The following is a 12,591-nucleotide window of genomic DNA, read 5'->3' on the forward strand; positions in this document are numbered from 1 at the left end:
AAGGAAGGAAGGAAGGAAGGAAGGAAGGAAGGAAGGAAGGAAGGAAGAGACTCAGATAAGAAGAGAAATCCATGAAATGTATTCTAGGTAAGAACATGGTGTGTTCAGGGAATGAGAAACAGAACAGTTGAGCCTGGGCCTTGTCAATGAGAAAAATGAGATAAAGTTGTAGAAGCATTTCTCCATGACCCCAGGTCATTAGATTATTTGGAAAAATTCAGCAAGAGGACCTTTGTTCAAAGATAATGTTGGAAGGTAGGAGAAAGGGTTGAATTAATTTGGGAGCTGGAATGAAATCTGACGGGTCTTTCCTTCCTCATTCTTCATCCCCCGCACTTGACACTATTGATTACCCTTTCCTCATAGACATTCCTTTCTGTATTTCGGTGACACTTTCCTGGTTTCCCCCTTACCTCCCAGCATTTTAAAGAGTTTAGGAAAGAAAACCTCCTTCACATCTCACCTTCTATGACCCCCCCCCAATTCTTTTCCCATTGTCCTGACAGTAGGGGTATTGGAAAATCAGAGGAAGGCCTTCAGCATATCAGGTGGATGTACTATTGAAGACTGATTTAAAATACATTCCCTTCACATAAACACACACACTCATACACAAACAAGAATTGTATAGGATGTCAATGTGTTATAATCTGTACCAGCTGAGGGCAGATTGGTCCTCTAATAATTGGGGCCTCCACTGAGCTAGAGTTGTGAAAATAGTCAGACTGGGGCAGCATGGGTTTTGGTATAGGGGCTCACACCATCACAATTTGATTGTGGAAAACTGGACTCACTGTGATACTGGAATTCTTACTGTCAGTGACCCAACACAAATTTCAAAATGTTTCCTTTTTGCAATTCAAAAAGTCTTGATGCTTAGTAATTAAGTTACATTAAAGAACATAAGCATTCCATTAAGCTTAACAAGACTCCCTAATGGGACCAAAACTAGTTTGAAGAAAGATGTGTTACAGAAAGGAAACAAAGGCTAACCTTCATGATTACAAAGGCAAGAGGAGGGAAATCATTGCAAATTCAGTTCTGTCCCTTACAAAGATAATTTGCCAGGGATTGTTCTTCATATACTAATGGTAGGATCTAAAGCCACATACGCTCATGAAAGCTGACAGATGTCTTAAGGGCTTTCCCCCAAATACAAAGCATGGTACAGAATAGGAAACTAACTATATCTGAGACCAAGATAATATGCAAAGAGACCATTTAGACAACATAAAGCCTGATATTGAAATAAATGAAACACTATGATCTTATGTACCACTCTTCAGTCAAAAGTAAGGTCTGGGGCCTGAATTAACTGTCTTTTTATTTTTATTTTTTTTGGTAGAGATGAGAGTTCAGTCTGAGAACATAGTTCTCCTCTGTTATAAGTTCATAACCAACATCTTTCCTATGCATAGCCCATGTGATGCGCTTATAAACATTTAACAATCAGCTCTCCAGGGGAAAAAAAGAATGCAGGACACACTTTTTTTTCAGGACACACTTTTAAGTTGAATCAACATGGTTAATATTTTCCCCATCACTTTAAGCCTAGACAATCATCAAAACAGTAAAGAAAGCCCTAATTTGCCCATTCTGATATATAAATGGAAATTTTAACAATCAGTTCCCCAAAACTAACATAAGCGTACTCTAACACATATTTTAAAACAATGTCTTATGAGGCAAAGAGTAATTTTTGTAAAAAAAAAATGAGGCAAAGAATAAATTATAAGTTACTTTCATTCATTCTTTTTGAGAGGAGAGTAACGTTGAATAGTAAATAATAAATTATTTTGCACATAGTGGGCACTCAGGAAATGCTGTGGATTTGCTTAAAAAACAACAACAATCAATAAGAGGCTTATTAAGTGATTATCACTGGATTTATTGCTAGGAGAAGATTTTATTTTAATAGAGGAGGACACTTAGGCCCCCAAATATTTGAATGGCCCTGAACAAACAGGTAAATGGTATGTGAAGCTCAATCTCTAACTTCAAACCCCGTGCTCTTTCCTCTACAACATGCTTGCTAACTTGACCGATATTGCTAAGGATGTTTGAGCTGAGGAGACCCTACAACACAAGGTTGTTGAGAAGAATGTATTTTGTACACTAGAGAGTGCCATAGAAATGTGAGTTAATATTATTTATTATTATTGTTATTTTACTTAGGTGAATTCCTTGAACATATTCTCCATGCTTTTAAAATGGCAGATTGCCCAAAGAAACAGTGGGATATGAAATGAAGAGTCAGAGGGTTAGAGGATTGGAAACCTCAACAGGTTTTTCAGTTCTCCATCACACACCTGAGGGATTTTTCAGAGTTGCACGGGAGATTGAAATGTTATCCCTTGAAACAGATACTTGGAAATCCATCATTCCAAGATGAAGCTGCCTTGAAATTCATCTGAAATGTGCAGTGTGTCCCCTCTTTCATCCCTCAAAGAAATGGTTTGGCTACTGTGTCTTATTTAAAGTTTTACAGACTTCTTCTTGAATATTCAAATGCATATACGACCTCAGACATGAAACTATGGTAGAGGTAGGAAAACCTCAAAATGAAACAAAACCCAGCATATCTGTTCTTTCCATCAGAGTCTTCTGGAGAAAGCTTGAAAATTACCTAGGGTGAAGTTACCCAATAAAGTTACCTGGAATGGTCATCTGGAATGTACTCCTCCAGCAGCTGACAATTCCAAAAGCATCTACCCATTTTCTACACTTCAAGACCAGTCAGATCAGCAGTCCTTTCCTATTTGCCACAATCCATAATGATAAAGCCTATTGTTGAAAATAACATACAACACCTTACTTCCTGCCCTCCCACCCCCCCCACCCCTGTATTGTTTTTTGCTTGTTGAATCCAAATCAGTATTGATAGGTTACTCCCATGCCAACCCTAAACACTGAAGCAGGGAGTGGGTCATTCTTTGGCTGAAGAAATACATTGTTCTTGCCCTAGAATAGTTCCTTAATGTGAAAACTGAAATAACAAATTCAGACATGAAGAAAGAAAGCCTTTAAAGAAACTAGATTGAAAAGGGGGGTACGAGGGATTTTTAAAAACCTTCTATTCAAATATAACTTCCACATTTCTGGCTGGTATAAAGAATAAGAAGAGAAAGTAACTCAATTCTCAGGGTACAAAATCCTGAATATATAAGCACACAAAAAAACCACCTGTCCCCAAGTCATAACAATATGAAAATAAATTTCCTTTCTGAGGAATATGGAACTCTTCTATTATCTGCTGGGTACCCAATGAGTCAAACTTGAATCACTTAGAATACATTAGCAAAGGGGAACACAGCAATCTCATTTGTCACTGACAGCAAACTAGAGTTAATACCAATAAGGAATCATGATGATGGAATCAAAAATTACAAATTCATAGAATGTTAAAGTTAGAAGGATCATTAAAGAACATCTGGTTCATTGTATTTTTAAAAGAATAATTGGGGTTAGTTTTTGTGTTTTTAAGAGAATAATTTGTTAGAAGCTTAATTTCAAATATTACTAAAAACCAACTAAATTAATATTATGAATTATTCAATTTTGAAAAAAAGATTTCTATGTGCCAGGCACTTCTGTGCTAGGGACTGGGTATATAAAGACAAAAATATCCCTACCCTTAAGGAGTTTACATTCTACTTCAGAAAAATAACATACAGAAATAAGTAAATATAAAGTAATTTTGGTGTATTAACAACTAGAGAGATCAGAAAAGGATCCCAGGGGGGTGGCTAGGTGCTGCAGTGAATAGAGCACCAGCCCTGGAGTCACAAGGACCTGAGTTCAAATCTGGCCTCAGACACTTAACACAAAAAAACTAGCTGGATCCAATTGTCCTACCTTACCCCCTCCAAAAAAAAAAAAAAGAGAAAAGGATCCCACCTAGGTGTCTAAGGCATATGTATATGTATATATACACATATACATACACACATACATATATACACATACATACATGCATACATATATATACACACATATACATGTAATCTTGTTTTGTGGTCGTTTGCCTAGAGAAAATTGAACACATGGTCAGCCAGTCAGTCAAGAAGCATTTATTAGGTACTTAGCACTTGCCAGGCACTGTGATAAGTAGAAAGAAAGATAGTTCCTACCTTCAAGGAGACTACATTCAGGGGCGGCCAGGTGGCTCAGTGAGTAAGAGCACCGGCTCCAGTGTCGGGATGACCTGGATCAAATCCGGGCTCAGATACTCAGCACCACACCCAGACATAACTGGCCATGTAACCTTGAGCAAGTTACTTAACCCCGATTGCTTTAAAAAAAAAAAAAAAGGAGGCTACATTCAGATGAAGGAGGACAGCATACAGAAAGGAGATGAAAAGATGGGGCAGGGAAAGGAAAGAAGGTACCAGGAGCAGGCCCGTGGTAGAGACAGTCCTTTGGAGATGAGTCCTCAATGTAGCCTGGAGAGGGATGAAGACAATTTTGACCCAGGTCTCCTCAAATTAGGGGGTCTAGACGGAACCAAAGTACTTCTAATGTATGAAGTAATGTAGGGGTGGAGTGAGCTTTCGGGATGAGCAGGTGTCTATGGCATGGTAGAGAAAGCCCTGTGGAGATGAGTCAGGGATGGAGAGCGTATAAGATCACCAAGAAAAATAGTGTAGAGAAAGAAAGGTGTCGCTTGTCCTTCTTTCTTGAAGAGGAAGATGATGCCATGACTCGCAAGTGAATAGGATTTAAGTGAGGAAGGGCTGTGCAAGGTTACTGACCTCACTTTCTCCTCCGGAACCATCTAGGTCCAATGGCAAGATACAGATCAGGACAGCTAGAGATGACCCTGTGTAGAAAAAGAAGAGAGTTCCAGAAAGAAGCTTGGTAACTGAAAGGACCATGGTGGCCTTGAGAAGAACAGGGAAATTAGGAAAAGGGGTCGGCTTGGGGTAGAGTAACGAGTTCGATTTTTCCAAGTTTGAGTTGTGATAACTTCTTATTACTTCCTCCCGTGGGTATACATACGTTATCTTTGTCCATTCGTCACCACTGTATGTGTGTGTTTGTGTGTCTATGTTTACACATACACACACATACTTCCACATAGCATTTTCACTTACATAATTTTGGTTATCATGTATACTGATCTGATTGAGTTTTTTTCATTTAATTCTTTTTCTCTTCTCTGCAATTCTTGATTAAATTATGATCTGTCATCACATTGATCATCATAGTTCATTCAATCATTTCTCAATTGTTGAATTTTCACAAATTGTGATGTTAGGAACATAGTTTTTCCATAGGGTATATTATATATCTATATATAAAATATACATAGATATACTATTATGCTATTTTATATGTGTGTGTGTATCTTAGGATATGTTTCCAATAATGCATATATACTGGATAAAAGAGTATGGTTTTTTCCTTAAAACACTTACCCCGCCCCCTGCATTTGTGGAGGAAGAAGTTGAGACTGTGACTGAAGATTGTGTCCTATCTGAGGTCATACACTAATCATTGGCAGAACTGGAGCTAGAACCCAGGTCCTGACTGATAGTCCAATGTACTGATTCTTGCAATGGTGCTTCTACTGAACTTAGAAACATATTTGACCTGGGAAGGATCCATTTAGTCCAAAACTTTCATCTTACAGTTATGAAAGTAAAACCCAGGAAAGCTTAACTTGTTTTAAGGCCACATAGGTTCTAAGTGTCAGTCAACAGCTAGTCAACAAACATTTACTAAGGGCTTATTATATGTCAGGCTCTATACAAAAGATAAGAAATACAAGCAAAAGGAAACACAGTTCCACCCCTCAAGGGGCTTACATTCTAGTGGGGGGAAGATAATGCTAAAAGGGAGTCAGAAAAGGGCCCATGGTGGAGATGAATCAGCAGAGATGCTTAGAGAGGGATGAAGACATCTTTGTCCTGGGCTTCCTAAAATTGGAGGCTCTAGGAGGAATCAACCAATCAGGGGTAAGGAGGTTACTTCTCATGTAAGAAATAGTCCCTAGGGGCAATTAGGTGGTAGAGTAGATAGATCACCACTGGTCCTGGAGTCAGGAGGACCTGAGTTCAAATTTGCCCTCAGACATTTGACACTTACTAGCTATGTGACCCTGGGCAAGTCACTTAATTCCAATGACCTCACCAAAAAAAAAAAAAGAAAGAAAAGAAAAAGAAATAATCCTGAGGTAGAGTAAACTTCCAAGATGAAGAGGTTTCCAAAGTTCTATGGAGATGAGTCAGCAGGACTTTTGAACCTTTACAATCATACTTTCTAAATGTGGGTGTTCCTCAAGATTCTGTTCTAGGTTTACTTCTCTCATTATATTCTTTCTCTTGGAAACCTCATCAGCTCATTTAACTATTAGATCTGTGCAGATGACTCCCATATCTATCTACTCAGCCTCAGTTTCCCCCCTAAGCTTCAGTCCCATATCACCAACATTTCAAACTGAATTTTCCAGAGACATCTCAAACTCAACACATCCAAAGCTCACCTAATTATCCTTCCTTTCAACCCTCCCCTCTTCCAAAAACCCTGTTTCTGTTGAAGACATCACCATTGTCTCAGGTTTGTAATTTCATTGTTCTCCTTGACTCCTAATTCACCTTCACTTCACATGTCCATCTTGCTGTTTCTACCTCCATAACATCTCTTGAATGTGACCCCTTTCCAGCACTCAAAGAAAGGCCTTAGGTCAGGCCCTCATCACCTTTTGCCTAGAGCATTGTAACAGCTTCCTAACTGGTCTCTCTGCCTTAAGGTCCTTTTACTAGTCCAGTCCATTCTATGTATTATTGCCAAAATAATATTTACTTTATATTTATGCTGCATAAATATACTTTATATTTATACATATATCAATCATTTCAGTCATGTCCAATTCTCATGAAGTATGTGGGGCTCTCTTGGGAAAGATGCCAGAGTGGTTTTCCATTTCCTTCTCTAGTTCATCTTACCAATGAGGACCTGAGGCAAACAGGGTTAAGTGACTTGCCCAGGGTCACACAGTTAGTGTCTGAAGCCAAATTTGAATTCAGGTCTTCCTGATTCCAGTCTTGGCATTTTACCCACTGAACCTTATCTAGCTTCCCTAATGTTGCATATAATTTTACACATATTACTGGCCTCTGTAGAATGTAGTCTCCTCACTAGTAGATGTTGTTTTCTTCTTTGCACTTTTATCCCTGGGTCTTAGCAGAGTGTCTGGCACCTAATAGTTGATCATTAAAAAAGTGATTGATTGAGATGGAGAGAAATGGACAAGATTTCTCTTAACCTAGTCTCCCATATGGTATGTGGTAAAGCACCAGGCAGGTAGCATGGAGATCTATTTGCATGTGATGCTGAGAAAATGAAGAGTGACTTTTTTTTTTTAATTTTTTGCTTTTTGGAGGGCAGTTGGGGTTAAGTTACTTGCCCAAGGCCACATGGCTAGTTTTTGTCTTAAGCGTCTGAGGCCTGATTTGAACTCAGGTCCTCCCAACTCCGGGGCCTGTGCTCTATTCACTGAACCACCTAGCTGCTCAAGAGTGACTTTTAGATTGATTAAGGCAGCCTAGTTCCAGAGTACAGTCCCTGGGCCTGTAGTATTTCAGCATGCACTGATGGTCTTCACTCTGCAGAATCTCTTGCCACACCATTGTTGCAAGGAACTGCCCTGGTCTGGTTTTCAAATCATGTAAGATATATGGTGGAAATGGAAAAAAACAAGCCAAACAAAACCTGCCTTTTCAGACAGTCAGGATAGGCTGGGTCATAGATTAATATAAAAAGAAGAACCACAATGCTATCTTTTCTTGGATCAACTGATTGACCAACCCCCACTTCCATCTAAGCCCTAACTAATTGTTTTTCCCTAGTGCACGTGATTAGTGGCAGTGTCTGTTTTTGCAATTAAAGGCCTCTGTCAGAGGAAGGTGACTGTCAGGCTTCCATGGGGCAGTGACCAGTTAAAGCTTCTGGAAAGCAAGTTGTTCACACATGGGAGTAAAATTAACTACTTCAAGTTGGAAAGATTGAACTGTCTTATGGGATAGATGGAGTCCTATGGTTCCTGAGAATAATTTCTTTACAGTACAAAGCTATGCATTGATGGTGACCAACCAAACTGAATTCAGGCTTCTTCAAGTTACCGATTGGAGTTACATGTTATCGAGGAAATCTTCACACTACCTTGGAGTTGGAATCATAGAATTATTGCTGGTGTTTCTGCAAGCATCTAAACATAAAAGTAGGTTGTCCAGGTCAGTTGAGAGGTTGCAAAATCTAGAAGAGTAGCTTCTTACCTGGGAGCCCAAGAAAGTGGAAACCATTTCAAACAACTCCGGGTAGGCTTGCATAACCCCTTTGTGGAAATTCCAGCACTAACAATTTGTAATTAAAGTGAAAGTGGGTAAAAATAGAATGACCTAGCCTTTCAGCAATGGCCATGTTCCCCAGGCTCCAGGGTCATGTATGTGCCTTATAACTGATCCACAAATGTCCACAGAGAACCCCCCAAACAAAAACCAAACAAAGTGTCCATGGAGGAATACAGTGGTTAAAAAAGCAAAGGTTAGTGATCTGACATTAACAACATTTTTTTTTAACAGCCTTCAAAGGCACAAAGGATCAGGAAGTGAGAACAGGTTGGAAAACTTTCTCAGTCCAAGCCAACTCTAATTGCATCAACTCTCAATTATCTGCAGCAAATATTGAATCACAGATTGTCTTTCTGGGCATACTCCCGAGCAACTGCTGGGTCACCTCCCCATCCCTTAGCACTAGCTGGTATGGGCTCAGGAATGTCAACTCATTTTATGATTGGTCTAAAAGAAAACATAATTAGGAAGTTAACTCTGCCAGAGGCAGGGGGAAACTTATAATGTATGCAGAATCCAATATATTTCTTTTATTATTCACTGTTTTGAATTAGCTTAGGGCAGCCAATCCCAGACTCAGAGTAAGGGTACTTTAGTTTAAATCCTGGCTTTAGCACTTAGTAGCAGTGGTAGTGTATGGCAAATCAATTAATTTTTTTTAGACTCAATTTCCTCATCTGTGAAATGGGAATACTAATACTATGCTACACACCTTACAATATTATCATAAGGAAAGTCTTTGTAAGTCTTAAAGCACTATTGAAATTCAAGTTGTTATGAGTTATTCTTCTGAACCAATAAATAAGAGAAGATCGAATAATTGAGCAAAATTTTGTGCCCTGTTTTGCTAATCTAATTTTGCATTAATTCATTTCATTCCTGCATCTCAGGGATGTTATTGGAAAGTTGGTTTTGTTATTGTTTTTATCAGATCTGTGATATCATCAATGTAACAAACTCCTGGTTAAGGAATTCCCCATACACATTGGTGCCCTCTGTATTTCCATCTCAAAGTTGCTTGGGATTCCAGAGACACTAAGCGACCTACCCAGAGTCACAGAGTCAATAATGTCAGAGGAAGGACTTGAACACAGGTCTTTCTAACTCTGATGCCAGCCCTCCATCCACTACTTTGTGCTGTCTTTCTCAAAGTGTTATAAACTCTCAGTGTTAATGTTAACACTTTGTATGAAATTCGCTTTTGAAAATATGGCACAAAGAAACTTTCTACTGTGATAGAATCTCCTCTATGTGTGAAACAAGTGAAAAAGGACTGGGTTATCTAATCATAGGCTTAGGAGCTGAAAGGACCTGAGAGGTCATATAGTCCAACTCTTTTATTTTAGAGGTTTATAATGACTTAGGTCTAGCCATACAGCTAGTCCAACAAGCATTTGTTAAATGCACCAAACCCTCTGCTAAGCTCTGAAATGGAAAACAGTTCCTGCTCTCAAGAAACTTACATTCTAGGGGGCAAAGCCAGGATCAGACCTCTCATTCTGACTTTAGTGGTCTTTATTCAGTACCATGCAGCCTCCCTAATTAGCAGAGGAGAACCTGAGAATGAAACTACCTACAATCACAACTAAACTGGGACTGGAATATTTGCATTTTTCACAATGAGCAAAAAGCAATAAGGATGTAAGAAATACAGCTGTGGCAAATGTTCACTAACGTTAAGATGGTTTCGTTCTTAACATTGTAAAATTCCCAGACATGAGATCCAGGGGTGCAATCCCTCTTCCTGACTCCAGTCAGGATGGTACCAGTTGTAGTGACCAGCCACGCAGATTCTGGAGTGCAATTCTCAAGCACCCTTCTTAAAGAGGCTATAAACATACTATAAGAAAAACTAGTCTTACCAAACTTGGAGAAATGGGGGGTTGGAGTGATGGAGAAGAAAGACAGTCCTTTATCCTTGAGGGGAAATCTAACCATAATCCTTTCTGCTCTACTGGAAACCTGTGCCTCCTATGTTGTCCTAAGAAATGGAATGAAGGGAGAGATGAGAGAGAAGAGTGGTGGTCAGGATCTATAGTGCTTGAAAGGTGGGCAACAAAGGTATAGATAGGAATATGGGCAAGGAGTATAGAGTACTGTGTCCTTCTCCACTTATGGATAGTCATAGATTTCAGTTTGCATATGTATAAGTACAGTTTGCATGTGCATGGATCTATTTGCCTGGGTCCATTTTTCTATCTGCATATGTATGTCTGTGTTTATATCTTTGTGTGTATGCCATCTTTGTATCTTCCAACTATAAAGGCTATAATAATCCTCACAAGAAAGTATCTAGTCACTTAAAATTCATTTAAGCATCTAAGCCCAGACAACTTATATCCCAGGGTGCTGAAAGATCTGGGAGGTGTGATCTCAGAGCCACTCTGTAATCTTTAGGAAATCATGGAGAATGGGAGAGAGAGATGCCTAGGACCTGAGACAGCAGATGGACAAATGTTGTTTGGGTTTTGAAACTGGAGAAGAGAATGGATTCTGGAAACAACACATGGGTAAACCTGGTATGAATTATTGGCAAAATTCTAGAATGGATTAGTAAAACGATGCTTGTCCAAATTCAGAAAAGAATGCAATAATTACTAGGTACTGCCCTGGATCCATTAAAAAAACAAGGTGTGGCCTCTTCCGGTGGCGGACCTGACAGAAATTAAAAATGGTTCAGCGTCTGACATACCGCCATAAGCTGTCCTACAATACAGCTTCCAACAAAACTCAGCTGTCATGAACCCCAGGTAACAGAATTGTTTACCTTTATACCAAGAAAGTTGGGAAAGCACCAAAATCAGCCTGTGGTGTATGCCCAGGAAGACTTCAAGGTGTTCGTGCAGTGAGACCTAAAGTTCTTATGAGGCTATCAAAGACAAAAAAGCATGTCAGCAGGGCTTATGGTGGCTCCATGTGTGCTAAATGTGTCTGTGACCGGATCAAGTGTGCTTTCCTGATTGAGGAGCAGAAAATTGTTGTGAAGGTGCTGAAGGCCCAAGCACAGAGTCAAAAAAGTAAATAGAAAGGATATGTATTTTGAATAATAAAGAAAATTAAAATGTGGGAAAAAAAAAACAAGGTGTGCCAAGTCAATTTCATTTTCTTTTTTGATAGACTTTCTAGGTTGTTAGATCAGAGTTGATTTCAAAGATTCTCTTATTCCATGAAGGCTATAGACACAACTTATCCTGATTTAAAGAAATTACTTGACAAAGTCTCTCATGATATTGGTGTGGATAAGAAGGTCCAGAGCAAGCATCATAATAGTATAGTTAAGTAGATTTGCAACTGGTTGAACAAACACACACAGAAAGGTCAATGAATTGGTTAGTTTCCATCTAAAGGGATCTCTTTATCAGAGTGCCACAGAGTTTTATATCTTTGGTCCTGTCCAGCTCAACATTTTGGGTTTTTTTTTTACTCTTTTTTTAATATCACCTTCAGTTATGAATACATACCTGTAATGTAATACCAAGCAAAGGCAACTTCCCAGGTTCAAAATACCAAGCATAGGTGCTCTCTATTTTATTTAGTGACAAACCAAGAACAGAGAAGATCAAAACATGACATCATTCCAAATACAGCATTTACTAAGTGTGATTAAATAATCTCCAAGTACTACCCCACCCCAGGATCTTCCAATCATTCAATCAATTACAAAGTCTCTGTTCTAAATACTTCTCCACCCCTAGGCTATACCTTAATTAAGTCCACCACAAAGCCCCTCTTCTCAAATGGAGATTAGTTTCCAAACATAAGGTCAAAAGTTCCCCACCCCTGGATCACAATTGAATCTACCCCAGAGTTACATCAAGTTTAAACACAGCACTTAATACCCAAATGGAGGTCTTTTCTTCATCTTGACACGAGGCAAGTTCTCAGCAATCTTAGTTCCTGGGGAGACAAGGCTTAGCAAAGCCACAAGATACATTGCCAGTCCCTTCATGAATTTATCCTCTGTCTGTAGAACAGTCCTAGAACCCCTGAACACATTAGCAAAGCCCTCTCCCAGGATTTCTGTAAACATACAACAAGAAAATCCTTCTTCAGGGCTTCTGAACCAACAGAAAGGCTCCCAGACCCCTGCAACAACAGCACTGTCCCTCACCAGTGGACAGTATTCACTCTCTGTCTGCAGGACAGTCGCAGGCCTTCTTAGCGAACAGCCAGGTTCCAGGACTTCTTCAACAAAAGGACAGTCTTTCACCAGTGGACAAATCTGGCAAAATAACATCAA

At 39.2% G+C, this 12,591-nt stretch overlaps 1 pseudogene; it reads left to right on the forward strand.

Annotated features, from left to right (window-relative positions):
- Positions 1-10,997: 10,997 nt before the first annotated feature.
- Positions 10,998-11,432, forward strand: LOC138146763 (large ribosomal subunit protein eL34-like; annotated as a pseudogene).
- The last annotated feature ends 1,159 nt before the right edge of the window (positions 11,433-12,591 follow it).

The sequence above is a fragment of the Petaurus breviceps genome, unplaced genomic scaffold, assembly GCF_028583685.1.
Source record: "Petaurus breviceps papuanus isolate PSGF00001 unplaced genomic scaffold, PetGlider_PUasm1.0 90769, whole genome shotgun sequence".
Lineage (NCBI taxonomy): Eukaryota > Metazoa > Chordata > Mammalia > Diprotodontia > Petauridae > Petaurus > Petaurus breviceps.